The sequence below is a fragment of the Salarias fasciatus genome, chromosome 7 (assembly GCF_902148845.1).
Source record: "Salarias fasciatus chromosome 7, fSalaFa1.1, whole genome shotgun sequence".
Lineage (NCBI taxonomy): Eukaryota > Metazoa > Chordata > Actinopteri > Blenniiformes > Blenniidae > Salarias > Salarias fasciatus.
In genome coordinates, this window is record NC_043751.1 from 9150831 (window position 1) to 9177945 (window position 27115).

The 27115-nt window shown below is 48.1% G+C and overlaps 2 pseudogenes; both read right to left on the bottom strand.

The window, feature by feature from the left end:
• Nucleotides 1-3400: 3400 nt before the first annotated feature.
• On the bottom strand, nt 3401-10792 carry LOC115391728 (transcriptional repressor CTCF-like; annotated as a pseudogene).
• Nucleotides 10793-15116: 4324 nt separating this feature from the next.
• LOC115391550 (rho family-interacting cell polarization regulator 1-like) lies at nt 15117-25810 on the bottom strand (annotated as a pseudogene).
• Nucleotides 25811-27115: the final 1305 nt, after the last annotated feature.

Here is a 27115-nt window from a genome sequence, read left to right on the forward strand (position 1 = left end):
GCTTTCTACCAGGAAACTCATCAACCACGTCAACCTGGATCACAACATCCTGGACCACAAATCACACAAGTAGGCCCCGGTTTCCATGGTAACGCCGTCACGGGGTTACACCTGTGGAGAATTTCTTGCTCTGTCAGTTAAATACAGTAATGATTTAGTTTTTTTATGGTTCTGCAGCAGCTTTCTGCTGTCATACAGTGACCTCTAGTGGTCTAACATGGTGTGTACATGTATAGTTAAAATAAGTACTTGTAATGCTTAATCTTCCAGATACTTCTAGGAGTGGTGTTCCAGCGAACTGCTGTTCCAGATGTCTCTGCTGATTGATTTGACCATTTTGCAACCACTGATTGTGATTGGTTGCAACTCTGTCACCTCTTGAGATTAAAAAAAATGAAACAGATTCTTCTTCTTTAGGAGAATTAAGTTTTTCTTCACTCCTGAGCGTCAGGCTGGAGTTTTCTCAGCAGCTCTCTTCTCTCCCCTGCAGCTGTTTTGAAGACGACGAGCCTCCGTGTGTGGAGGAGATCGAGTACTCGCCGGATTGTCCCTCGCTGAAAGGCGACGATCTGGACTCAGACGTCAACGCAGCATGGCTGAGGAAGAGGAGGAGGAGGAAGAGTACAGCACCTGTGACCTGACGATGAAGGCCTTTCAAGCATCCAGCGACGCTCACATCTCCGTCCCCAACGGACAGACTGTGGATTGAAGGGACGTGCAGAAGCAACTCCTGACCTTCAAGTGATGAATAACAGATTTCCACGTTGCGGTTGCACTTTTTCAGTTGAAGTTATCGTAATGACCGAGAGCTGAGCAGCTGGTGGACCACAGTCTCCCATAAATTACTGATTGGTTTCACAGCAGACTGGGAAGCAGGTTCAGATCAGTGTCGAGTAGAAAACTGACCAAAAATGCACTTATTTAAGATTTATAGCTTAAATAATTGTCTAAATGTGAAATATGAAAGCATCGATGTGGTAACATTTAAAAACAATCTAAATTTGTCATAATTTACACGATTAAAAGAAGAGTTGATGGATTTTGTGACATTAGCAGCTGTGATTCTTCTAGATCCACGAGCTGGACGTGTTTCACCTCAAAGTAAGGAGGAAGCGGGACGGTGGTGTGTGTGTTTGGTCGAGTAAAGGTCCTCAAACATGTTTACTGATGACGTGAGCATGGGATTGGTGTGTGTTGGCAGAATAAATGTGTTTGTATTCTGAGTTTAGACATAAAGGCGGTTTTTGAAAGCAGGTTTGTCTTGGATTTATTTTACCTGGTCAGACGACATGAAGGACACACGTTTACTTTGACATGTTTTATCTTTTGTCAAAAAATCAAATGTGTTAATTTTTAGAAGAAAATGTAGTTTCAACTTCTCCAAAGTTGAAAGAAACAATTAATTTGATCACATTTATGACAATAATAGTAGCTTTTTATCACATTTTTTAAAAGAATAATAAAATCTGATTCCTATTAAAAGCGCTACACTTTTAATGTTTAGGCCGTGTTCACAGGTTTCAAATAAGAATCCTTCACTACAACGTTTTGAAAACGATGCATGTTCCCTCGGAAATGGTGGACATGCTGGAAACGCTGCAGTTAGCATGCCAGGCCACAAGGTGGTGCCGTTTGCTTTTGTAATGAAACCACACACACTGTAAACATTAACAGTGGGAGAACACGGACATTCATATGGAATGCTGCACAAAGCAAACTTCTTGTCTAGCAAAGTTTTGCTTTTTTAGATCCATGTCTGTTAAAATTGTAGTTTATATTTGGCCTTAGCGAGAAAACAATCACTTTTCAAAAGATTAACAAAAATCAGGACTCAATGAAAAGCTTTCTGAAATCTGTTACACCAAAGCTCCTTTGATCGACTGATATTAAAATCAGTATTTGCCTAAACTCTTCACTCTTCACTCAACAAGCAGCCTGCTCTCTGGCGCCCCCCTGTGGCTCACTGTTGTACATGTGACACACCACAAACAAACCAATAAACCAGAACAGACACAGAGTGGTCCCATTAACTTGATTTTATTCATTTTTTTAACAGCTGTACAGCGTCCCAGTTCCAAAGACGACAGGACAGAAATGGTTCGGTTCGGTTTTCCGACACTCGCAAACGTCTCGGATTTCTACTGCCAGAAACAAAAAAAGAGAAATGAAGGTGTGACGAGTGTCTGCAGCGAGTGACCGGAGAGAAGAAGAGCTTTAATGATCGCCTCCAGGATCATCTACCGTGTTCAGCATGGCTTCAGGACATGTGAAAAAGTGGAACCTCGGACAGACAGGAAAGATGATTATTACAAAAAGGGTTCGTTTTGCTCGTGAGGTTACACCGTCTGACGCTTTCACGTGAAATGACCGTAAAATGTGGCACACGTTCAAAAACTACCGCGAGTCCTTCGTGATGAGGAGGAAGCCTGGGGATCAGCTCCACTCGCGGGAACACGGATTCAAACAGTAAGAGCCAACGTTAAATATCTGGACACCGTTTTGAAAACAGGTGCTTTTAAAAGGTGGAAAATACAGTAAAAAACAAAAACTGTTTTTAGGGGGAAATCAGCGGGAACAGTATGGAAGGTGCTTCTACAGGGCTGATTCTGGCCCCCGGGCCAATTCCACTAATGTGAGCAGCTTCGCCGCCACCTGCGTCTCGCCGGTGGATGTTTTTGAACGTGTGGAAGTGACCCTCGCGCTCACATCTGGAGCCAAACGGTGAAAACGGAGAGGGAGGAGGGACACATGATGGAGTCCGTGCAAAAGAAATCCACTTTACAGGCGGGACGACGAGCGCCGAGAGGCGGATCCAAACAAAGAAAATCAAAATCCCTCTACCTTCCGACAAACACGGCTCAATTTAAAATCATTTAAAAAAAAAAAGGCTGAGAGAAGAATCAAAGCAGTAGCATTCAGAGTGTATTTACATGCAAACCACCGTCCACGATCCCAGGCGTTCATCGCTTTCACCGCTAACTGTTTGAATACTGCGTCCGTCCTGATTGAAGCATCCGGAATGTACAAATAAAACAAACCATCCTGCTAAAGGATGCAGGTCAAGGAGAAGAAAATGTGACTTCTGACCACTTTTGACTGTCCATCAGCATTAATTCATTGAAATATTGTTAAAAAAGCTTTTGATCAATAACTTGCTGTGTTTGAGCCGAATGTGTGTGAGTGCGTTTCCTCACGCTGCTCATGAAGGGAAAAACTGAGTGGAAGCCAGATTTCACACACGCGACGGTTTTGAGTTCCAGGGTTTAAAATGAATCGAGGAGGAAAACAAAATGGAAAGAGGAGAACTGATTTCTTCATGTGGTGAAAGAAGCTGGACGAGGACGAGAAGCAGAAACACCCAGAACAAGGATCCTCGGAGAGCGGAGACGATGAGAGAGATTATGCTGTTAGAGGAACGTCTGAACGGACCGACGGTGGCTCTCCGTCCTCGTGCACGGTTTGTCTACTGAAGCAGGGGGGGGAGGGGCGGGGCTTACACGGGGGGGGGGAAGAGACAGGAAGGAAGGCCCGGCGCTCATCGGTCCATCATGCTCAGGATCATCTCCGGCGTCAGGTCTCCGTTGGCGGCGCCCGCCGCGCCCTCCTCGTTCACCGCCAGCTCCACAGTCTCCACGCCCTCCTCCTCCAGCCCCCACCCCCTCCACCGTCAGCGCCACGCCCGACTCCAGGGGCGCCGCCGACGCGTCCCCGTCCTCCTTCTTCACGATGATGTTCTCCACGGCGCCGGTGCTCTCGTCCTCCACCTGGATGATGGCGGTGGCTGGAAAACAAGACAGGAAGGTTGAAGGTTGTGGAGACGTTTCCGCCGAGCTGAGACTTCCTGCTGTGTGTCGTCTCGCCGCCCTCACCCACGGCGCTGGTCTTGGCGGCCGCCGCCGGCTGGCTGGCGGCTGAAGGCTTGGGGGCGTTCTTCGGGGGCCGGCCTCGTTTCCTCTTGACGGGCGGCTCCTCGGGGGCCGGGATGGGGATGGCGGCGGGGGCCTGCTCCAGCTCCATGCTCTCCGGCTCCTCCTCCGGCAGCAGCAGGGCCTCCTCGCCGTCGCCCTCGTCCTCCTCCTCGTCCGGCTCCACCTGATCGTCCTCTGCAGGGCGCAGCGGGGAGACGGAGGTGAGGATGGAAAAACCAGGTCTGGTGGAGGCAGAGCGGGGAAAGGGGGGGGACTCACCGCTGTCGTCGTCGTCTCTTCTGCTCCTCATCTTCTTCTTCCTGCCCTTCTTGCCCTTCTTGGCGGGCGAAGCGCCGTTCTCCGTCTCCTCCACCTCGCCGCTGCAGTTCTCGCGTGGCGCGCCATCGTGTTCTGAAAGACACTCTCCGTTAGCGAACCGCAGCGCATGTTCACGTCTTCTGAGGTGTGTGTGTGTGAGTGTGTGTTACCCTGCGAGTGAAGGTCTTGCTGCACTTGGGGCAGACGAAGGCGGTGGGGACGAAGTTGGGGTCGTGGTAGCGCTTGAAGTGCATGTCGAGCAGCTGCTTCTGCCTGAAGGTCTTCTCACACTGGCTGCAGGCGTACGGCTTCTCGCCGGTTGAGTGCGGCGGTGCATCACCATGTGGCGCTCCTGCACAACACACACACAGCAACACACACAGGGCTTAGCGGACGGTTTAATCCATTTCAGGTTAAGACGGAAAAGCGTGAGAGGCTCTGTCGACGCGGACCTGGCGGCAGCAGTAGTCGCACATGTCGCACTTGAACCTCTTCTCGTTCTTGTGCGACTTCTGGTGCTGGATCAGGGCGTAGCGCTCGTGAAAGACGGCGTCGCAGTAGCGGCACTTCTTGCCGGTCTCGATGAAGGAGTGCTGCTTGCGGAGGTGAACCCCTGCGGGAGGCGGAGGCGGACGGGTTAGAGCGGCGGCGGCGGGCGGAGCAGACGGGGAGAGCGGCGGCGCGGCGGCCGTACCCAGGTCGCTCTTGCGTGCGATGACGGTGTCGCAGTGCGGGCAGTGGAACTTGGCCACGTTCTCCGTGTGTTTCTGGAGGATGTGCATCTTCATGGTCCCGCTCTGGGTGAAGCGGGCGTGGCAGATGTAGCATTCGTACGGTTTCTCTCCTGAACACAGCAAGAAATGATACTGACACTCGCACCTGAAGAGAGGCAGCTGTGTGTGTGTGTGTGTGTGTGTGTGTGTGTGTGTGTGTGTGTGTGTGTGTGTGTGTGTGTGGTGAGTGACCGTGTGTCTCACCTGAGTGTGTCCTCATGTGTCTCTTCAGTTTGTACGTGTCTCTGCTGGCGTAGCTGCACAGGCTGCACTGGAACGGCCGCTCGCCGGTGTGGGAACGGATGTGACGCTTTAGCTTGCTCACCTAAACCACACACACACAAACACACACACACAAAAATAATAACTCAGAAATCACGGAATCGGTTAAGCGCTCCAGGAATTGTTGGTAGGCGAGGCGGTCTGACCTCCACGCTGGCGTAGTCGCACATGGAGCACTTGAAGGGTTTCTCGTGTGTGTGTTTGTAGCGACGGTGGCGGACCAGCTCGCCGCTCGTCACGAACGCCATGTCGCAGTCTGTGCACTTGTGTGGACGAGTTCCTGCGGAGAGCGGGGGGAGGGGATTACATAAACGGCGAGGCGCCGCGATGGCGTTGCCTCTCGGACACGCGGAGCGGCGCGGCGCCTACCTGTGTGTGTTGAGGTGGTTTCTGAGCAGGGTGACCGTCCTGAAGGCCCGCCCACCAGGTGACACTTGTGAGGCCGCTCGTCGGTGTGGCTCTTCATGTGCCGGTCCAGGTTGGAGCGCCGGGGGCAGGTGTAGCTGCACAGCTCGCACTGAAACGTCTTCTTCACTCCTGCAGGAGGAACGAGTCCAGAACAGAACAGCTCGGTAACAACTTCATCCCTTCACCAGGAGGCCGCTGCGCTCATTTGGCATTAGATCTCAAAGCAAACGAACTAAAGAAAAGCTGAAACCACAACAAACTGTTAAAAAGGGGGAAAAAACTCAAACTACTAAAACATTTCTAAAAACTGCAAAAATGATCATTATTTAAAAGTAATATCAATAAAATTGATAAAATTGACTAAATGACCAAAAACTGTGTCTTTCCCTCTGTCAACGGGTTAAATGCACAGTAAGTTTTTTTTTTTTTTTAAATATGAAAAGTTCTTAACAAATGAAGTTTGATTGTGTTTGATTGATTAAACTGACATTTCTTTTTGGGGGGGTGAAGGAGTACTGTGTCTGGTTGTGCACGGCGGTCTTCTGACCTTTCTTCTTGATCTTGGTGGGCTTCGGGGGCTTCATGTTGCCCACCACCTTCTCGGCGTTGACCTCTGACAGGAGGCCCTCCTGCTGCTCCTCCTCGAAGTCGTACACGCTGACGTCCATGTCCTTGTCTCCTTCGGCGTAACGCAGGCGGCTCTTCTTACCCTTCAACAGAACACCAGTTCGGTGAGGGCTCCGCCTCCGACCCCCCACCGCGCCACGGCCACGGCGCCTCATTCAGCGGACTCACCTTCTTGGCTTTCTTGACGATCCCGGACGGGGGCTGGTAGTCGGGGTCTTTGGACCAGCCGGACTCGTCGTTGGGGGGCTGGATGGGCTCCCCCTCCCCCCACCAGCTGGTTCACCACCTCGTCGTCGTCCTCCTCCTCCTGGTGGGCTTCCACTTCGTCGTCCTCCTGCTCCACTGTCTCCACCTCTCCGTTAGCGCCCACCTTGACCACCTGGACACAGGAACACGGACGCTGTGGTCACGCCGCCTTCACAATGTTCCATCTAATCGAGAGCGCGGTGGAGTTTGAGGCCGCCGGTACCTGGAAGCCCTCGGGCAGCGGCAGCGTGTGGCAGATGACGGGGTCGCCGTCCTTGGGCATCGCTGCAGTGTCTACGTAAGTGCCTTGCTGCAGAGCCTCCACGGTGGTGGCAGAGACGGGAACCTGGACCAGCTGGAGCTCGCCGAGACCCAACGCCGCCTGCTCCTCCATGTTCACCACCTGCAGACGGAGGACAGGCGCGCGTGACAAGAACCGCGTATTTCACCCCCGTATCCAGACGATTCTCTGACGTCAACATGATGCTTTCAACAGGTTTTCTGCACTCAACATCTGGAGGTTAATTAGTTTGAATAAAAGACCTGAAGCGTGATGATTTGCGTCTGGTCCACTGTGGTCACAGTAGCTTGGTGAGCACCGCCCGCCACCCCTCCGACCACGCCCACCGTGGCCGACGGCCCTCCAACCGCAGCGTCGATCACCTGCAGGGCAAAGGTCAAAGAGTCAGAGGCGGTGGCACGCTGTGCCTGACGCCACGTCTTCAAGGCGACTTCACTCGCCTCAGTCTTTCTGCAGCAGAGTGGGATCCAGCGAGTCCATGACCATCATCTCCACCCCCGCCCCCGCCTCGATCAGCTGCTGCTGAGACTGGGACGCTGCCACCATCCCTTCTCCGTGTCCTGAAACACAGAAATGAGGGTTGTATCGGTCCATTCAGCACGAGCAGGACTGGGAATTGACCCGACATCATGTGTCGAGGCCCACCTTGCTCCAGGACGACTCCAGCCTGGCCTTCCACCACCCCTCCAGCCTGGGCGGCCTGCTGCAGGAGGTCGGCCACCATGGCGTCCTGGCTGTGGACGGCCTGAATGGACGGGAAGTCTTTAGAGGGAACTTCCACCACCCCCACCCCCTCTGCTGGCCCACCGTCCATCCTGGGTGGGAACTGGAAACAGACAATCAATTAGCTCAGCTGTGTGTTGGAGCGTCAACATTCTCACTAATCAATACCAGAAATATCAGTTAACTGAGGAGATCACAGAGCTCAAAGATCTGCTTCACTTCACTGATTGAAGCTTTAGAAACAATCAATACACCGGAGCAATGCTCCATCCCATGAATCCAACACTTTAACCTGCTCCACTCACCTGAAGCTACACTTATCCTGCTTCACCCATGCTGCTGTAGCTCGCTCCACTCAGGCTAGCTGACATGATGAAGGTCTGATAACATAATGGCTTGGTTGTGGCACAGAGTGAGACCAGCAATAGGTCCCAGTTCTACATTCAGCCTGAACTAAAGGTTCTGAAGACACGAGCAGTCATCAGACGACACTGGGAACTTTCTTTTCTGAACAAGTTTCATTTTATTCTTGTATGCCCAAAACAAACAAGACTCGACGGCTTCCCACACACCGTGTGTGTCAAAATATTTGCTCTAGATTGTGTTAGCAGGTCATGTTCCAGTGTTACGCCACACCAGGCCAGATGTCAGAAGAACAAAAGTCAGAGAAAAATTACAAAAAAACCACAAACTGTAGAAAATTGCACACGTGCATGTGATCAAAAAGCTAAAGATGAGCACAGCTGATTATTAAACGACTCTGTTTTAGTTTCACTGTAGATGAAAATCTGCTTTTGAATAAAAGCTTAGAATCATTGTCATGTGTTGGACTGAAACTTTGAAAAACTATATGAATGAATTTATATTTACATCCACAGCAGAAAAAATAATATTGACGATTTAGTGAGTATAACTTTTATAAAAACATCCACTAAAATATGTGAACTCTTTAACCCAGAGGATGAAAGATATTTACATTCAGTATTAAAACATTAATTGTAACTGACATCTTATATCTGAAATAGTAATAGTAATAAAATTATCTTAACAGACTTCAGGTGCCTCAAGATTACAGACATACGGCAATGAAATATATTAACTTACTTTTTCATTCAGCTTTTTGCATATTTAATGTAAACGCATCATGTAAGAGTTCAAACACTTAAAGTATTATAACAAGTATTATAAGATGTCACCTATGTCAATAATTAGATATTTTGGAATACTCCAGCATTTTGTTCAGTTTAAGAGATAAATAACCAGAAGAGGTTACCAAGTCCGCTGATTTGCTCCAGTAAAAGATTAACATAAAGTCAGATTTTAACCAGTTTCAACCCGCTGACTCAAAAAAAAAAACCCAACATAAATTCAAACCTTCTGATTTCAAATTTGTGAAAATATAATGCTTCGCTAACCAATCACATCCACTCCTCACAGGAAATTATTTTTCCCACTTTCACCCATCTTATTTCTAAGATTTGGTAAACAGCCATAGAGCACCAGTGAGTGTCAAGGGTCATTCTCAAAAACTTGCCCCCCGTGGGCAACGAAACCTCAAACTCCTGATCAGAAGGCCACTACCGCCCTATATGATAGAGCAGACAATTCAAGTGTTTTTCAGCTTTGTGGTATGAGCTGAGAAAGCCAGGAAGGTTTCTGGAGGAGGAGAGCTGTCCACTCCAGAAAAGCTGTCCTTGGCACTGTCATCCATCCTGCAGTGTTTTTTTTTTTTTTTAAACTGAAGAGAAGCTCTTCCCTCATGGCATTGCCATGCATCCAGTAGTAATTTAGCATGAAATCAGCCCAACCCAAAGGGAAGCAGTATCCTCCATACAACAGTATTTTTTGGACTAAAAGCTGTCCCCACCTGACAGCAGGTTTGTGAACTGGAGGGAAGCTGTCCCCTCCTGGCACTACCATCCATCCTGCAGTATATTTTTATTTTTTGACTGAAGGAGAGCTGTCTCCTCCTGAAAACAGATTTTTTGAGCTGCAGAGAGGCTGTCACTGCCGTCCATCCAGCAGTATGTTTGCAGTGTGTAGAAGCTGTCCCCTCGTGGCAGTGCCATCCATCCATCCAGCAGTATTTTTGTAGCTCTCCGAGCAGAGTCGTAGAGGGAGCTCTCTGCTATAATATATATATCTGCGGCTAACAGGCTGTAAGTGGGCTTAGAATAAGAGACAGGCGGTGGACGGAGCAGCAACAGCTGGAGCACAGAGCAGAGACCCGGACACGCAGAGGAGCTGGCAGTGGATCTGCTGGAAGAGGAGGAGGAGGAGGAAGACACCAAGGAGGACTTCATCAAGTCTTTGAGATCTCCAAGGATTTTTTTAATGTCGCTCATGTTTCCGTGCTAGCTTCAGCACATTTCTGTATATGCTCCTCAACCGCAACAGCTGGCTTTTACTCAGTAACGCCACGTGTTTATCAGTTAATTTAAATTAAAATCCTGATTTGGATGTTTACTGTGGTCACTTTAATAAATGTTTCAGATATTAGTCGGATCAAGGTGTCGGAGGAGAAGGCCTCAAGCCTGAGCTAGGCTAACTAGCGAGCTAACGCTAGCCGGTTGACTTATTCGTATTTTGTTACGTAACAAAACTCAAACATCTTATAATATGACATTACTTATTTTTACTCTGCTCAGAATCTTCTTAAGTGTTTGATAACAACGCATTTACTCAATTCGAGAACATCAACGTCTGTGCTAATGTTAGCTCGTGGCTAATAACTTCATGGCGCCACTTCCATAAAGACGGAAACAAAGAGAAAATGGACGCCTCGGCCTCAACTCTCCAACACGGCCACTAAACTGCCCCCGCGGCACCACACCTCCGCGGGCACACACAGACACACCCGGGTCGCTCCAAGTTTTATTCCAACTTGGGCTATTTAAACGTATTTTGACTGGGTTTTCGATAACGATAGAGGGAGACAAACACTCTCCGACGGAGCTGCCCGGGACCGGAGCCCCATCGTGACACCTAGAGGCCGATTAAAACCCTGCAAACAGAAAAGTACTGAGCGCTCACCCGTGCGGAGTGTTGCTGCTCCCGCGGAACTCGACCGGCAGCACTCGGTCCGTGCGACAAAGTTGAAGCGGCCGGGAAGGAGTGCGGGCTTCTGGGCAGTTTGTTTTAATCCCTCTCCTTTAGCAGAATAGCTTGGACCACAAAATGGCAGTTGGGCGCTCAGTGCGCCTGTGCGGCCGCTGGGGGGTGGTATCGAAGCGGCTGCACCAGCGCTGATTGGCCGGGAGGGGCGCACCGGGCTCCGGCAGCGGGCCGTGGCTCACTGCGCATGCGCGGCGCTGGGGGCGCGGGTGGGCGTCAAAGCGGCTGCACCGGCCTGATTGACCGGGAGGGGCGCCACATCCAACAGATCCAACAGCGGGTGGGAGCGTGGGGCGGCACGCGCGGTCCACTCTGTTAAAACACCCTGCTATTGGCAGGTAATAGCAATAAATACTAAGTTTGGCGGATAATGACATTAATAAAAACCGGGTTTTGGTGGGTAATTTAGAAGAAACAAGGATGATCAGTAGTTTATTATGCTGAATAACATTTCTTGACCTTTCTGAACTCATTCTAGGCAGTTGATCATCAACTTCATTTACACAGCACCTTTAAACATTTTACAATAAATGCAATAAAAAACTAAATTAAAATCAAAATCATTAGGGTCGTGAGTTTTGTAAATGAAGAATTAAAAACTGAATAATTCATTGTGTGGATCTTGTTTTTTTTTTAGATCAATTTATTCCAGACATGTTGAAATATATGGAAAATGCACGCACACACACACACACACACACATCCATTTACATATACACACTAGTGTATATGTCCAAATGCATAAAATGATCTTTATCAAAGTAAACACATCGGTTTGAACAGGCATGCTATTACAGGTAAACACATATAACCCAGGCATTTAATTCAACATGTTTGAAAAGGTCTGAAAGTCAAGTGTGAGTTTTAAGGACCACTTTGAAGGAATGTAGGATTATCTCCTTGAAGAGAAAGTGGAGAGGTCTTGAAGGAAACGGTCACTTCTTGTTTTCACCCTGGAATTTAGAAGTTAATTACACAATTTTACAAGATGGACAGAAAGACTGAGATGATGTCTGTTAAAACCTGTAAAGTTTTACTTGACAATACCTCAAGGTAAAACAGAATAATTGAATAAACTGTAATAAATGTGCAGATGAAAAAAAACCTTATTTTTTCAACAGCATCATTGTCCATTTCAGTTTATCACAGATATTCTTTGTGATTTTTTTACATAATTCTGTCACTAAATACAGAAATCAAAAGTCTATAAATGTTCACAGCGTTCCCTGATATTGATGCAATATTTATTTAAACAATACATGCAAGAAATAAGGAAACAGACAAAACATTTCTCACAACTTCATAAATTCAGTTTTCACCTCAGATATAAAGAAAAAAACACTTCATGTCAAAATCAAGGCTCATTCTGTGTTATAATATATTTCATCTATCAAGCATGATGTGGAAAAAAGAAATCCCTCAAGCAAGTGGAAAATCATGGATATATTTCAGTGGAATTCAGGAAACTATTTAAGGCAGTAGTGTCTAAAATCTGGTTAGGTGGACCAAAACCAGTCCGCCGGACGGGTCCATCATGTCCTCTGAAAAGGACATTCACCTTTCTAAAGAAATAACTGCTGCTTGTAATGTTTTAGTGTGAGAATAAGACATCAGTGAGGGCCGAGGCCTGGAGGGCTATATTCCAGTGAGATAGCACTAATGTGTCAGAGTCGGTCCTCGAGGGCCGACCTGACGTCTGGACGCTTTAGCTCTCGCAGCTGTAATACACCTGATTGCAATGAGGGACTCTGGTGATGTCTGTGTCCCTGTTCACCTGGTAGGGTCAAGAAGAGAGACGAGAAGAACAGTGTTGCCTCTCCTGGTCCTGGTTCTGGTCCAGACTCTCCTGGTCCTGGTTAGTTTCAGGGTGAATCACTGGAGGAGGTTCAGCACAGAAATCAAACACTGGAGCACTGAGGGTTTCATGTTCTGACGCTGCTTTTATTTTCCTTGTAAATCCAACACAAGTCCCGTTACTGAAGGTCACGCCATCAAAAGCACAACTGTCTCTGGTTCAGCCGCCGTTACGCTCTCCAGACATTTCAGAGTCACACAGAGATCATCTGAGCAGAAGTAAAGAAGGTTGGCACGTTACAGAGAACAGCAGAAACAGTCCGAGGCACAGCTTGGTCAACGTGGAGCGTCTGGCATGTTGACATGGGTACAGTTAGAAAGTCTTCTCTCTGAGCGCACTGCAGGATTGTTCCCCCACAGCGGTTCTCAAAGCCAGAGGAAGCCCAGAAATCCAGACAAAGAGACATAATCAGAGGGTAAACTGTAACGGATATGAATACAAATCCTTTATCAGGTCTGTCAAACTCATTTCAGTTCAGGGGAAACATTCAGACCAGAGGGAGCCGGACTGGTAAAACACAGCCATCATTTACCAGACGTTTCTCTTCACATTTTTATGACAATAAAACAACTAGCTGAAAATATAGTGAGAGAAAAAAGGAAGAAAATTGAAATCTAAATCATCTAACCATGATGTTGTGTCAGTTGAGCTCCTCCACTTTGAGAACCTCTGATGACAGAATCCACACTGTCATTCAACAAACTTCCCAAAACTGTGTTGAAAATTATTCTTTTTTTTTTACATTGAAGGTTTTTTTGTTGGTATTTGCACAATTAGGTAGAAAATACAGTCCGATAAATTCCAAAATGATAATGTGTTTCTTCATTCTGTACCCAACCTGAACACACACACACACACACACACACACACACACACACACCACACACACACACACACACACACACACACACACACACACACCACACCCACGTTCGTGGTGTTGAAGTAACAACCACTGAACTAACTCCAGTGGACATGTTAAGGCACTCAGTGTTTTATTTCTTACATAAAATGCATTAAAAAAAAACATCTTTCCAGTCCTCATGTGTCACACACACACAAGCTGAAAGGCCACACACACACACACACACCACCCGATATGAAGCAGGATTAGAAAACATCTGGAGCAGCTGGAGCCAGCGGGGCCGGTCCGTTTGGCATCCTCATCAACTTTGGTCTGTAAATCATCAGAATGTGATCTATATACATTATAAATAATACTTCATCACACGCTCCGCTTCAGACCTCAAACCATATCTGTGTCATCTGATTTCTGACATAAAATCAAGTGAAAATAAACAAAATCATGCTTCAGACTGGGAAGGAAATTAAAAATATATATCAAGAATAAAGAAGTATCTTATAACTATGAGCAAATAAAATAAAATATGGACATAAAGTGCTCACAGAATAATCACAAATGTGACGATGAGTTACTAAGTGGTAGTTAGAAGAGCTTCCTGTTCGAGGCCGGATTACAAACACACTCCTCAGATTAATTACAGTGATCAGATCCCAGACCTCCTGGATTAATCTGCCCTCCAGTGTGACGAGAAAAGGCATAAAACAGAACACACCACACACACACTGTACAATCACTGGAATAGCTTTACATTCAATGTGCGTCAGAAGGAGCGAATCACGCCGCGGTGTGAGGAAGAGGAAGATTTCCTCTTCCTCAGTGGACAGATTAATCTGAAGACCAGTGGAGAAGTCACTGTTTTGGCTGTGGATGAGTCCACGGCTGCGGTGGTTCCAGAAAGGTTCTGAATATTCTCTGAATATTCTGTCAGCAGGTCAAACACACTTCCTTTATTTCTCTCCAGTGTGGGAACGAGGACTGCCTCTTCAGTTTTAGTTACTCAGCTTAAAATGGACTTTATTTCAACTTGCTGCACATGGTGAACACAGAGGGTCTGCAGAAGTGTGTGTTAAAGCTCTCTGCAGCTCCCCAAAGTCAGCTTTACAGAAACCACCTGAGACGTTTCAGTTTTTAACCATCCGGGTCGTTTTCCGCCTTTTTCACTCACTTCTTTCACTGCCGTCAGACTGGCTCGAGCTCAGTGGAGCCCGAACAGAAACCCTAGTTATTTGAACATTCTGACCTTCGGTTAAATATCTTTCTGCCACTTTTGCATATTTTCAGCTATATTAGGTTGAAGTCATTTTGATTTATTTTGCTATTTTTCCAGCAGTTCTTCATTGTTTGTTTGCTTTTCTAGCCCCATTAGTCCACCTCTATTGTTTCCCTATTTATCCATATCAGTATTTCTCTTTTAACCATTGCTGTGTTTGAGCCATTTCTTTTTTGACACTTCAAGACATTTGCATGTTATTTAAAACTTGTTTTTCTTTAGTTATTTCAGTAAAATGAGCAGTTTCACCTTTATAAGCCCTTTTCTTTTCAGCAACTTCAGCTTTCTTTAGCTGTTTTACAGCTTTCAACATAAAGCGATCTTTTTCTCTCCACATATAAACATACAGGTGAAACAGCTGTCAGTGACAGTTAAATAATCGCTACACATTGAATAAAGCTCTATCTTAATTATTTGGATTTAATCATGCTTATCTGAAATTATCTCATTTGTTCCCTTGAAGTGTGATTTCAGAGCTGTTTTCAAATAGTCCGACGTGCAAATCATATCAAAATAAGTTAAAATGTGTCTGTAGTTCGGTAAAAGCTTGACGAGTGGCTGCAGAGCTGCAGACTGTGCAGACCCCTGGATCAGAGCTCACAGCTGTTAAACACCATGCGCACGGCGCCGTGCAAATATTCCTCATCTCTTATGAAGAGACGATGTAAAGAAACATTCAAAATGCAGCAGATTGAAATAAAACAGAGACGTGCAGAGCTCAGAGCTGCTGGAATGAAAGGTATGAACGCAGAGCCGAGGGCTGGAAGCACATTCTGTAGCTTACTAAAGTTTTCCCAGTGTGAAACCAGGCGCGGTCTGAACGAGGGACTCGAGCGGCGTTAGAAAGCCGTGCTGGCCATGCTTCCTGGAGCGAAGAGCCGCGGCAGGCTGTCCTGAGACGTCTCCACGTGTCTGTGGGCCATCTTCCCCCTCACCTGGAGGAGACACAGGACGGACGGTGAGGAGACCGGGGATCGAACCGGTGGACGGATGGAGACACAATTGTCCTGATCCAATTAAAATACATTTAGAATGTTTACTGAGTCACTGACGGAAACGTTCACAGTGTTCAGGTGTTTTAATTGAACACAGTCTGGCAGTAACTAAACTAGAATTCCTGCATTAGTGCTGTTTTAACTTCAATTCAGAAAGGCTTTTAGTATTTTAATATTTAGGTTTTAGGATTCCAGAAATTTCTACAACACAGCAACACCGGCTGAAATGTTTGGGAAAGTTTTTTTAGTCAGTTTCATCAAATGATTAAAGTTCGGTTTGAAGAAATGCTGAAATGACCAGATTTAATCACTTAGTCATTATTTAGTCATTTAGTTGTCTGTATGTGTGTGTGTGTGTGTGTGTGTGAGATTACGTGTAGGTGTGTCTATGTTTTTTTATATACTGATTTTTGTTTTTAATACTATAAAGCACTTCGTGTTGTTGTTTTTAATATGAAAAGTACCTTATAAATAAAGTTTGACTTGAAGCTTGATGAAACAAAATCAAGTGTTTGCGAAAACAGAAGTGTGGAAATCTTATAATAAATATAACAAACTTAAATATTATATAAGTATGTTGGTCAATGAGAAATAAAACTTTTTTTAAAAAATATGTATTCTAAAAAATTATTAAAAACATGATCAACATTTTTATTTGTTTATTTACTTGTCTTGCATGCTTATTTACACTTTCAATGACTTTTTTTAAATGACCACTGCTAATAACTTTGCATTCCATGTTTGATAACTAGTTTCTTTATATGTTTATTTACATTAATTTATATGTTAATTTATGAGCTTAATCACTGATTTACTTTCTTATTCACATGATTAAAAACTTGTTTACTTACCTTTTAACCTACACATTGATTTATCCATTTACCGCTCTTTTGTGTTTGTGGTGAATTCATGGGTATGTGAGTGATAAGCGTTTAAAATTCATCACTTATTCATTCATTGATTCATTCTTTCATGATGTGCTGAACACCTGCTGCTTGTGAAAACGCCGCTCACGTTTCCTTTAAATAAACCAGACGTGTTTGTTTGAGGCAGAAGCAGCTCAGTTCCTCCTCCAGGCCATTCTTACCGAGCACCAGCAGCGTCTGCTTGGCGGCGTCGCGCACTTCCTCCTTGTCCGTCTGGCAGAGGTACACCAGCTGGTCGATGCTCTCTTTGGCCTGGAGGCAACAGCAACGGCGAGAACTTATCATCTGACCGTCAGAAGGATTTGAAGTTTGAACATAACACTGTTTGACACGCAAATCTGGAAATGGAGAATTTCACTCCTCGGGTGTTTTTTTAAGAAGATTTCAAGAATTCTTTAGATTTAGACATCATAGAAATCTATTGGAAAGTGTGAGATGTTTTTACCTTGAGAGAAGCCAGAGCTTTACAGCCGCACACTCTGGCCTCCAGGTCGCTCTGCTCCAGCAGCTCCAGGCAGCCGACCAGTGCCTGGCGGAGAGGGGAACTGTGAATCTGAAAAAGCAGGTGAAAAGGTGGTGGAGGTGGGAGCAGCGTGCGGAGGGAATCGTACTCGCTCCCTCTGCCGGGCTGGGCCGCCAGGCTCCTCAGCACGGAGCTGGCCGAGGCGGACACTTTCCCCCGGGGTCCCGGAGCAGCCTGGCCACGGCGTGGAGCCCCTCCCTCCTCAGGCTGCACTCCGGGGGCGCCGCAGGGCCTGGACGATCAGGTCCTGGTCGCAGGACGACAGGGTCTGCACCAGCCGCACTGCGAGGAGAGAGAGGAACCCCCGTTGCCATGGAGAGGGAGTCAGCGTGTCGCGTAACGAAAGCTTTCTGTTTTCACTTGAAACGCGTCAACGGCGTTTTCAAGTGAAAACAGAAAACTTTCGAAGTTAGGAAGTGTGCGTGTGTGTGTGGTGTACCTTCCTCCGCCAGCTCCGTGACGTGTGTGTCCATGTCGCCGACGCCGTTGGCCTCCAGGTACTCCACAGCTGGAACAGCGTCACCGTCACCTCGCTCCTGCTGTTGCCCCGCCGGGGCAGCCGCTGATCCAGCAGCCGCTCCACCAGACACACACACTGGACACACACACACCACCGTGAGTGAGAACGCGGCACGCGTGCGAGCCGCATCACACACACACACACACACACGTGGATTAATGGGTACCTGGCTCGGCCGGCGAGGGCAGGACTGTGGCGTAGGCGGAGGCCAGGGTGAGCAGGAGTGTGTCTGCGGTGGTGCTGTACACGCTGCCCTGCTTCCCTACGCACTGTTGCCATAGCGATGCCGCTCCGGGTGTCTGGCCCAGCTGGGGTATCACTGGAGAAGAAGAGGAGGAGGGCGTCACAACAAACCATCATAGCCTCCACGGCGGCGACCCAGCATGCCACACGACGGCGCTCACCTTCAGCCGGCTGCCGCCGCCCCGCGGGTTCTCCTTGATGACCGCCGGACCACCTCCAGGACCCGAGCCTCTCGCAGCAGCTTGTCCAGGGCGTACATCTCTCCGCACCGCAGGGGCCGAACGTGCCCAGACGCTGCACACACACACACGAGCACAAAGCCAATGTTGTCACACATTATCAGGCTGTGTGTGTGTGTGTGTGTGTGTGTGTGTGTGTGTCTGTGTGTGTGTGTGGTCTCCTACCAGCAGCTGAGCGCCGCAGTTCTTCAGGTGGACCACCAGGACGCCGTCCAGAGTGGAGCAGCCTGTGGTGAGGGGGAGGGGGAGCAGCCCCGGTCCTGGAGAGACCTGCTCACACACACACACGTCAACACACACACACACACACACACACACCACACACACACACAATGATCAAAACTGAAAATGTAGTTTCTGATTAAATCTGCTGAACTAAATCAGATTCTTGACGGTATTCTAATCGACTGAGCTGCACCTTGATGATCAGACACAAGGTTCCTGTTTGACCCGAGCACAGATGACATGAACACCATTAATAAATATGTCACAAATATCTTCTAACAGATTAATTGAACTGCAATGTGGCACTACAATGTGTGGCTTCTAGTTAGATCAGGGGTGTTAAAGATAAGGCCCGTGGCCCAAAACCGGCCCACAAGAGGCTCCGGTCCGGACCACCAAACCAACAAGCAAAGAGTAAAAATTCCTAATAAAACACAGATTTTTTTTTTTTAATTAAATTTCTCAGGATTAGGGGTGAACACACGCTGCAGCTATTTTCTGAACTCACTCTTTGGTCTTTGTGAAAATATGATTTTATTTGTGGGTCCAGTCAAGTCTGTGAAGCTGAGCTCTGCTGATCAGCAGTTGCGCTGACCTTCCACTAGATGGAGGCAGCAAACCAGCAACGGCTCGCAGCTCGCCGCAGGAAGTGTGAAATAAAGCCAAGAAGGAGCCTTTAAGTTTCTCATTCACGCCGTCCGTCCTGCCAGGCGTGTCTCCACCTCACCTCCCCCTCTGCTCCTCCTGCCCCCCCTCTCCTCTTCCTCCTCCTCCTCTTCCTCGCAGTCTGACGTGTTGAGGAAGTCGAAGCTGCCCAGCGCCGTTTCCACGGTGAGGCTGAAGACGCTGGGGGAGCGGCTGTGGCTGCCACCCTGCACACACACACACACACGCCGCGCGCTGTCACGTTGACGTGTGTGTTCCTGATGGCGCCGTCTGACCCGTCCGGGTCGTGGTCGTTACCTTCAGCGTGGCCTGCAGCAGCTTCAGCTCCTGCTCCAGCAGCTGGAGCTCGGGGAACTGTCCCCGTAGTCGTCCAGAGGAGACCACGGCGCCCAGCGCGTCCTCCAGCCCGCTGTCCGGCACGCCGCACGCCGCCCTGGACGGGTCCTCCAGCCCCCCCCCCCCCCTCCTCCTCCACAGACACCCGCCGGGCCACGTACGTCCCGTCCTCGCCGTTGGTTTCAGACGGGAGTGTCTCTGTCACGCCGTCCCCCCCCGCCTCCGAACGCTCGCCGTCTGCGGCGCCCGGCGGCTCCTGAGTCCTGCCCCGCAACTCCATCTCGATGTCGCTGATAGAAATCCTTGAGATCGGCGACGTTGCGTCCGCAGACTCGCCAGCCGACCGGTCCGTCGGCGCCGCGCCGTCGGCGCTGCTTTCGCTGATGTGGCTCAGAGAGCGCGCGAGCGGCAGGCGCCGTTTCCGGGGGTTACGGCGTCCTCCGCCGCCGATACAGGCCGCTTCTCCGTCGAGTCCTCACCGTCGGCTTCCACCGTCGTGGCCGCAGCACATTCCTCGTCCCTGAGATCAGTTCACATCTCAGTACTGATGGAAAACAAAACCACGGCGAGGAAAACGGGCCGAATCATGACCAGACAGACATACCGGGTGAGTGGCGGGAGCTTGGCGGTGTCGGGGAGCTCGGGGATGCCGTCGCGGTGCTGACTGGAGTTCTGAGGCGAGAACGAAGCGTCTCGACAGCCGAAGGAAACGTCGGAATTGGAGGAGGAGCTTCCAGTGACAGCCGGCTGGAGATCGGATGTGACCAACACTCCCTGGGAGACACACGGTTTCAGCAGGAGGCGACTCAACCGAGCGCCAGAAAGGTTTCACGCTTACACGACAGCATTTTCAAAACTACGTCCGTTCACACGGAAACGGCAGAAACACTGAAACACACACGGCAGAGAACAAAACAGGTTTTTTTTCACAGTTTTCTTTCAGGTTTTATTCATAGTGTGTCAAAAACACGCCTTCTCCCCCGTTTCCATGGAGACGGAGTTGGACTGTTTTTGAAAAGTTACGTTTTCAGCGGTTCTGGCCACCGTTGTCGTGTAAACGACCTCTTGCTTTGCTGTTGCTGTGTTTTCAGCCGTCTTACCGTTGGACGCGTAGAGTTGCGCGGCCCCTGAGCAGGCAGCTGCGGACTGGAGTCGTCAGAGGATTCAGACGAATTCGACCACGCCCCATTTTCTAACTCCTCCCGGCGCCGGAGCATGTTCTGAAAACACATCCCGACCATCACTGAGGGCTCAGACGGAGAGCAAAAGACACAATCACCCCATCTCTGATCCGAATGATGGGGGTCTTCTATTGTAGAATGTCTAAAACTTCCTCACAGCAGGAAGAGACGCTCAAACACGCAGAACCTGGTCCAACAGGTGAAACTACGAGGAAACTACAGAAACTACGTCAGAGGTCTGCAACCTGCTGCTCTGCAGCCACATGTGGCTCCAAACAGCTTCCTCAAGCTCATCTCCAGGTGGAAAGAGTCTGAAAGTAAGTAAAGGTTGGATAATATCTCATCCCACCGTGTCTCCTGCACTCAGCTGAGAGATGCTGAGTTTCCAAAGTCAAGATCAAAGCTGCCATTTACACAGCGCCTCAACTGAAGATAAATCTGTGCAGCTAGAATGATTTAAAATGGACAAAAACACATTTTACGATTATCAAATAGCCAAAACAATAAAAAGGCAAAAAGCAGCTGAAGGAGAAACATCTAGAAATCTAGAAAGACATGCTTGATTTACATAAAACAGCTATAAGCTTTTTGAAATGTGTCCTAATGGCAGGTAAGAAGCTTATAAATGTAACAAAAGACACAATGTTTAAAGTCATATAAAAATACATGAAGGAACAAAAAAAAAATGGAAAAACAAAAAAGGACAATGAAATTCACCAAAAACGCTTAAAAGTTATGAAAAATTAACAAATACTTTGTTACCCTGTGCTAAATACATGCAGCAAAAAAGCTCGAAAACAACAAGATTCTAAATATGCCTGTCGATGTGAGACCCTGACGTCCAGTTTTTATCCATACAGCTTCACTATGTGCAGCGTCTTATGAGTCGCTCTCATTCTGAAGGTTGACCCTGCTCCTGTTGGGGTTGCAGACCTCTGCTCCTGATCTAGCGCCCCCCCGGGGGGGCCCTGCTGGCCCTCCCGCTCTGGGACTTACTGCCGGCTGCTGCGACGGCGACTTGTCGCTGCAGGAGCAGCTCTGGTTAAGAGTGCCCCTGAAGATGTCCAGCAGGGGCCAGTTCTGGCCCCTGGTCAGGCTCCGGGGCAGAGACTGCAGCGTGGCAGCGTGGGGGGAGGCGGTGGGGGGACAGGTTAGACACGTCTCCGTGTGACGGACGCGTTAGGAAGACGCCACAGTAACGTCGCACTAACATGAGTCTGGACTGATTCTGTGGAGGAAAGGAAGAACTCACGAAGAAGGCTTGTTCTCGGAGGGACGGGGTGTCGGGGGGGCTCTGGTTGAAGATGGTGGAGAACCTCTTACTGACGGACGGGGCTTTGTTGACGGTGCTGGTGACGGAGCCCTGGTCGTCTTTATCAAACGGACTGCAGACAGAGAGAGCGCCATGAGAAACCTCCACTGAACCCCAACGCTTCCAGAGTGTCCTGAAGGAAACCACAACCACACACACCACACACCCCACACACACACACCACACACACACACACACACACACACACAGACACAGACGTACTTCCAGGTGACTTCCAGGCTCAGCTTGATGGTGCCGAGGTCGTTGATGTCCACGGCCACGGTCTGCGGCAGAGCGGCGAACAGGTCCTTGGTTTCACAGGAAACGTTCCCGACCACCACGTGATTGGCTAAACTCTTCAGCTCCGTCACCTGCCGGAGGGAACCGAGCAGCCGTCACCGGCCACGCACAGCGGGACACGCAGCGCGACACACACTGAGCAGCACGCGTGGCGGAACACACACCTTCACACACAGGAAGTCACTGATGAGGGGCAGGAACACCATCTCCTCGCTGTCCCACACTTGTTTGGCATTGATCTCGATTCTGCCCCGGAGCTTCCACCGCTGGCGACCATACTTCATCAAAATCTGCACACACACACACACACATACACACACAAACGCAGTGTCCCACACATTATAAATTCTCCCAGTGCACTGTTGAAAACGTGCCTTAACAACCTTTAAATTTCATCTTTTGTGTATTTTCTGAAACAATAAGACACACAAAACGACACACATACACACCTCATACTGGTCACCGGCACAAAGTCGAGCGAATCCAGCCAGACCTGGAAACGAGACACAGCATGCAGCGCAACGTGGTACACAATCTTATAGGAAAGAGTCTCATACAGTCTGATGCTGATCATATTCCACAGAGGAGTGCGGGAGTGGTTTGAAATAACACACACAGGGCTGGTTCCTACCTTTCATCCGAATGTGAAACTCTCCCAGCTGGTTCTCGAACTCGCTCTCCAACACACACATGTTCTACACACACGAGAGACATCAGTAGCATAACGTTGGTGAGTCGGTTATGAGGAGACACTGAGAAGCCTTTCCACTGTAAGAAAGGAACTAAATCACCACAGTTCCAGTAACTTCCAGCCAGGACTGGTTAGTGGCGTCTCACCTCTGTGTACTCTTTGTATCCCTTATTGGCTTCGGCTAAACTCTCCCGGGCCCCTTGCTCCCTGGCGACGCCGTGTACGCCTTCACCATCTTGTCGGCTCCGTCCCGGAGTCTCCTCTGCAGGCAGTAGGCCTCATACAGCTCTTCGATCTGCAGGGGGGGAGGAGGTGGGGTTATTTGGACAACTGGCGGTGGTAATCAGAGGTAGAAAAGGGCACACACAGATCTAAGAGGACCAGGAACAGACAGGACTCCTGACTGGAAAACCCGTTAAAGTCTGTTTGGCCCTGGATCTCATTAACTGGACAATGAACCGCTGAAAAACTGTCATTCCAGATATTTTTAATGTTTACCTGAGAGGATTTCTGGTCTTTAAGATCTGCTATCTGCTATATTTTATTTCCTGTTCCAGAGTATTGTCATTTATTGTACATCAGACCCTCACTGACTCCTTCCTGAACAGAGACAGAGGAACCTCACATCAGGGTGAAGTGTCCAGCGGCGGCGGCGGCGGCGGCGGCGGCGGCGCGCGGCGGCGGCGGCGGCGGCGGCGGCGGCGGCGGCCTTATGGCCTTACCTTGCTGAGGTGAAACTCCAGGCGGCGGATGTACCTCTCTGTCACCTTCACTTGCTGACAAACACACAAGAAGTCTCATTTATTCCTTTGCTCCACTTTAATTCCAAAACTTCATGAAAACCACCCACACCCACACCACACCCACACCCACAACCACACACACACACACACACACACACACACACACACACACAAACACAGCAGCTAAAAATCAAATGGATTTCTGGGTCACCTTGTCCACTTCATACAGGAAACCCTGAAGAGCCAGAAAACATCAAAATGTCAGGATAAACATGTTCAACCGAGAAACAGTCAGAAGATCTTTATTCTAAACACGCCGTGACGACGGCTGAAATGTCTCCACGCACCAGTCTGGAGTTCCTCTTGGATTCTTTCATCTGCCGGGTGAGGCTGTCCAGGTCCATCTGATGAACCTGCAGGTGGGACCTGAACACACACACACACACACACACACACACACACACACACACACACACACACACATGAGACACAGCTGTACATGCCTGGAAATAAAAGCTGAAATGCAGATGTCTTGTCTCATATGTCAGGATCAAACATTTTGAGCCGGTGTGTGTGTGTGTGTGTGTGTGTGTGTGTGTGTGTTCTCGTATTTCTATCCTTGTGGGGGCCAAATGTCCCCACAAGGATAGCAAAACGTGGAACGACGTGCCTTGTGGGGACCTTTTTCTGGTCCTAAGTAGGAGAAACAGTGTTTTTGACCATGTTGTTGTTACTGAAAAAAGTAAAAGTGCAAAAACATTTCTTTAGGGTTAGGCTTTGTTGTGGTGTGGGTTAGGGTTAGGGTAAGGGTCAGGGTTAGGGGCTAGACATGAATGGGAGTCAATGGAAGGTCCCCACAAGGATAGAAATACGAGACTGAGCGTGTGTGTGTGTGTGTGTGTGTGTGTGTGTGTGTGGGTGTGTGTGTGTGGCGGTGCTCACTGCAGTCCCGTCTTCAGCGCATCGTAGACCTGGTCCAGTCGCTCCGGCTGGGGGACTTTGGGCGGCGGGTTGGCCTTGGTGGAGGCGGTGAACATCCTACTGGCTCTGCTGGGCTTCCTGCTGAGTCCTGGAGTGCTGAACACCGACAAGCTCCTGCAACGGCACCGGGAGCTCCGTCACACACCGTCATCCCGCGTCCGCAGACAAGACCAGTCACTAGATCAGGATGTACGCTCCACGATTGCTTTATGTTTCATTTCGGCTTCACAAAAACAAACATGCTGTCTGAGTGGAAAAGACTTTATATCATCTCTTGGATAAAAAGGATTTCAAAAATCAAAATGGAGGAAAAAAAAATCTAACATGACTAGAAATGGGGGAAAAAATGCTGAAATTGTAAGAATTTGAAAGGAGAAAACATTAAAAACGGAAAGAAAAAACTAACAAAACTGCTTGTAAAATAAGTAAAACAGATAAAACAGCTAAAATGTCCTTCCACCCAGAGGCCATAAGACTCTATATCTCCTCCTGTAAATAGTGTTTCCTGTGTTCTGGTTCATTTCATCCTGCCTGTGATGATATTAATCACACTTAAGCCTTTTACATTGTTAATATTTTTCATTATTCATTTAATTTTACTCTGCCTGATTTGATATTCAACTTTATTTTTTATTCATTCTATGTGGAGCAATGCTTAAAGAATTTTCCTTCTGGGATTATTAAAGTGGTTTTATTCAAAATTGACAGAAAAATGCTAAAATAGTCAAACGGTTACAATCTGGTGGAAAGACAGCTGTACATGTAATAAGTGTTTTCCATCCAAAGTTGTGTTGTCAGTGGCTCCCGTCACTGTTGTCGTGTAAACGAACTCCCAAAACACAGCGAAAGTTTTTGATCCCACTGAAAAGGTCCTGTAAACGTGGTCTTGGGTATATCTTTTAAACCTCTGGGGAAAAATAACTTTGTGCATTTGTGTGGTTATTTCTTTATTGATTATATCAGAGACACACTTGTCACATTGTGATCATGAACGTCAGGTTTCTGGTATTTGAAACATCAGGACAGTGATTCTCTAACATTAGCATCCAACACTAAAATGATTCATCCTCCTAAAACGTGAAGCTGAACCGTGGGTCACGGCGGTCCAGCCCGGGGCTTTACCTGTACGCCTTGTCGTAGGTGTTGACTCCAGTGAAGCTCTGGCTCCTAGTGATGGACCTGGAGGTGAGGCGGCGGACCCCGAACCGACAGAGACATGGTGGACAGGGTTCGGGACGGACTCCCTGTGCGGGGCAGAGGAAGGACAAACGGCCGCAGCGTGACCCCACCAGTCAAAAGCCTTTTGTTTGGACCGCAGCGTGGAGAAGCTGAACTGACCTGAGGCCAAAAAACACCAAATGATGACTCGCAGTAATTACTGAGAGAGCGCTTTAACGTCCACTCTGCTCCCGTCAGCGGGGAATCTAGACTGTTCATCACGACTCTGCTCCTGCAGCGCTTCTCAGCTCTCTCTCTTATCGGGCTTTCTTCGCACTGTTAAACACTGGAAAATCATAGGCCTGGTGTACTAAAGCAGCGGTCTCAGACATAAGGCCTGTGGGCCAAAACCGGCCATCAAGAGGCTCCAATCTGGTCCAAAAAAACCACCGAGCAAAATACAAACATTTCAAAGAAAGCAGTGTTTTTCACATATTTCTGAAGAGAAGCAAACACAACGAGCTGAGATATCGGTGATGCGGAAATGAAAGCTAACAAGCTAGCATTAGCCTCAAAGCGATGCTGTCAGGGGGAGTTTGAAAAAACACCCATAATGCAACAGCTGTAGGACATTTCTCCGTTTTGTATATTATAATCAGGTTTATTGAGGTTGTAGTCATTCTCTCCTAACTTTGTTTGGTTTTGTGAAAATAAAGAGATTTTCTTCATGTTTGAGGTTATTATAGCAGTTTTAATAGTCTCAAAATGGACTAAAGTCAAGCCAAAGGTTCCTACTCAAAATCTAAAAGCGTCGGTATCGATGCCTCCCCGTCATAATTTCGTATACTCAACCAGATAATTCCATACTGCTTGTTCACCATCAGAGACACACGCTGGCACCCAAGCCAAACACTTGAGAAGCACGTCACGGTGCACATTGGTACAGAACATCCCTGAACCAGTCTGCAGACAGCAGTAAGTCAAACTCAGTGTCCTCAAGTGTTTACCCTCGTATGATCAATCAGGATATGATCCATCGAAACACAGCTGAGGGCCACAAAGGCTGCATGTTTTATCCACAGCAATGTCAAATTCATCCACTGCTTGTGCGACAGGAAACCACCCCCCCCCACCCCCCCAAAAAAACAAAAAAAAAAAAAAATTATAGACCAGGATGTGGAGTAAATGGCGCCACAGGAAAATATACCAGAGGAAGCCTGTGTCAGAGAATCACACTGAGCAACTGAATTAGATATTCCTACAGTGTAATAGTTCAAAATCACATCTTCCAATCTCAATTTCCAGGGTTTTCTGACACCTTCTGGTCTTGTTTTGTGTGACAATCGAGGATCATGCAGAGAAGAAGACAGATTAAATGTTCCAGTC